Raw genomic sequence first — 1,767 nt, 5'->3', positions numbered from 1 at the left:
CATTCCTAGGAAGGGACTCTTGGGACCCAAATGTAAAAAAATATATAATTATGAATTAACCACTTTTCAAATATTGTGAAAATAGACGATCTAGGCTCACATTTTTTTTATTTTCTAAATTTCAACACAGCAATGCATCGATATTGAATAAGTCAATCAGGCCAAATGGGGCCTTTCGCCCTCATTGTAGCTGATGTGCTGTAAAGATGAACACACTAAACTTTAAGATACTTCAATTCCATGTTTAGTAAACAATATGTGAACAGTAAGGGGGAGGGGGTTATTGTGTACTAGAACAGGTGGGCTTGTTGGAGACAAGCCTACGCGGTTGAAATAGTAGAACACTGTGTGTAAACGCATTCACTGTCCACTGGGGTTCAGGTTGCATGGAGGGGACAGTTCAGTCTATTTGAGGATGTTTTTTGGGAAGCTTTGTCCAAAACAACACCAGCTGCATGCAGCATGTCCCAAAAAAAAGTGTCCAGAAATCGGTCAAGATAGAATAAGCTAAAAACAAAAACTAGACATTGTTTTAAACGAGTGAATGTGAAAAAAAACAGTATTTGGGTGACATTCCTTTACAGTGTAAACAGAGTTGTGGGGGCGGGTGAGATGATTTCACAGGAAACCAGAGTTCACTTTGTTCGCAGTCTTGAACTTTAGCCTCATTTTCCTCCCGAAGAGAAATGGCGACACCTAGAGGCCTGCCATGCATTCAGCCTTCAACCTCACTGTTCAGCAGGCTTTAGCGCCATCTGGTGGGTAGAATGTGTCCAAATAAAAATACCAGTTGACTGAAACCAGACTAAACCAGCGGTTCCACTGGTAGAACGGCATGGGCCCAATACCACACAACTACAAGTGTATATAATAGTATGTTCATTATTACTGGTGATTTAACCCCAAACTTGAGTCAAAGTATCTAGATCTACAAGCGAACGCCGCGTCACATGGTAATGCAGTGTGAGACAGTGTGCAACGACACTGTCACAGGATCATGTATAAAATAGGGGAGTGATTTATATGGTCTGGTAACGCCAACCTCCTGGAGGACCAAAACCTGTGGCGATGGGGCTTTTGCTGCCCCCAACCCTGCTCTCAAAACCCACGTTTTTTTTGTGAATGAAATGTTATTTTGTCCAATCAGTATAGTAGCAGAGTATGTTAACACATTGACTGCCTGAATTATTTTCACTGCCTATTGTTATTCATGCCAGAGTTTTTCAATGAAAAAAAAAAAGTACTCAGGAGCCGAGATACAACATTTTAAAGTTTTAAGTTAACAAGGAAGTGGATGAGAGTAAAGATCTTCGAAAATTCATATCTCCTTGGTCTTTGGGTCAAATTAAAAAAAACATTTTTTTTTTTTTTTAATATTTTTTTTTGCTAAAATCGAGATAACTCGATCTTGGCAGGCAAGTGATGTAAAGCTAATATCGAGTTAACTCGATCTAGGCAGTCAATGTGTTAATACAACTCACACAATTGGGGTGGTTGTATTTGGTTTACCTGCTCTTCTGCCGAGATATTTACACCCTGTGTCTAGGTTGGACACAACCTTTGACACAATCCTGGTTTGACACACATTTTTACTCCCCAGAGCAAGCAGGGGAGTACAGAGGTAAAAATGGCCCTTGTGCAGGAGACCCGGGTTCCAATCGGGGGTAGAACAGGAAAGTCGCATAGTGCAGTTTTGACACCGTGTGACAATTCGTTTGAGGTATTGTAAATTAATGTTGAAATAAGTAGCAACCATCAGCATTTCAA

The sequence above is a fragment of the Gymnoscopelus microlampas genome (genome assembly GCF_963454915.1).
Source record: "Gymnoscopelus microlampas genome assembly, chromosome: 15".
Lineage (NCBI taxonomy): Eukaryota > Metazoa > Chordata > Actinopteri > Myctophiformes > Myctophidae > Gymnoscopelus > Gymnoscopelus microlampas.
This window is presented reverse-complemented; position numbering follows the sequence as displayed.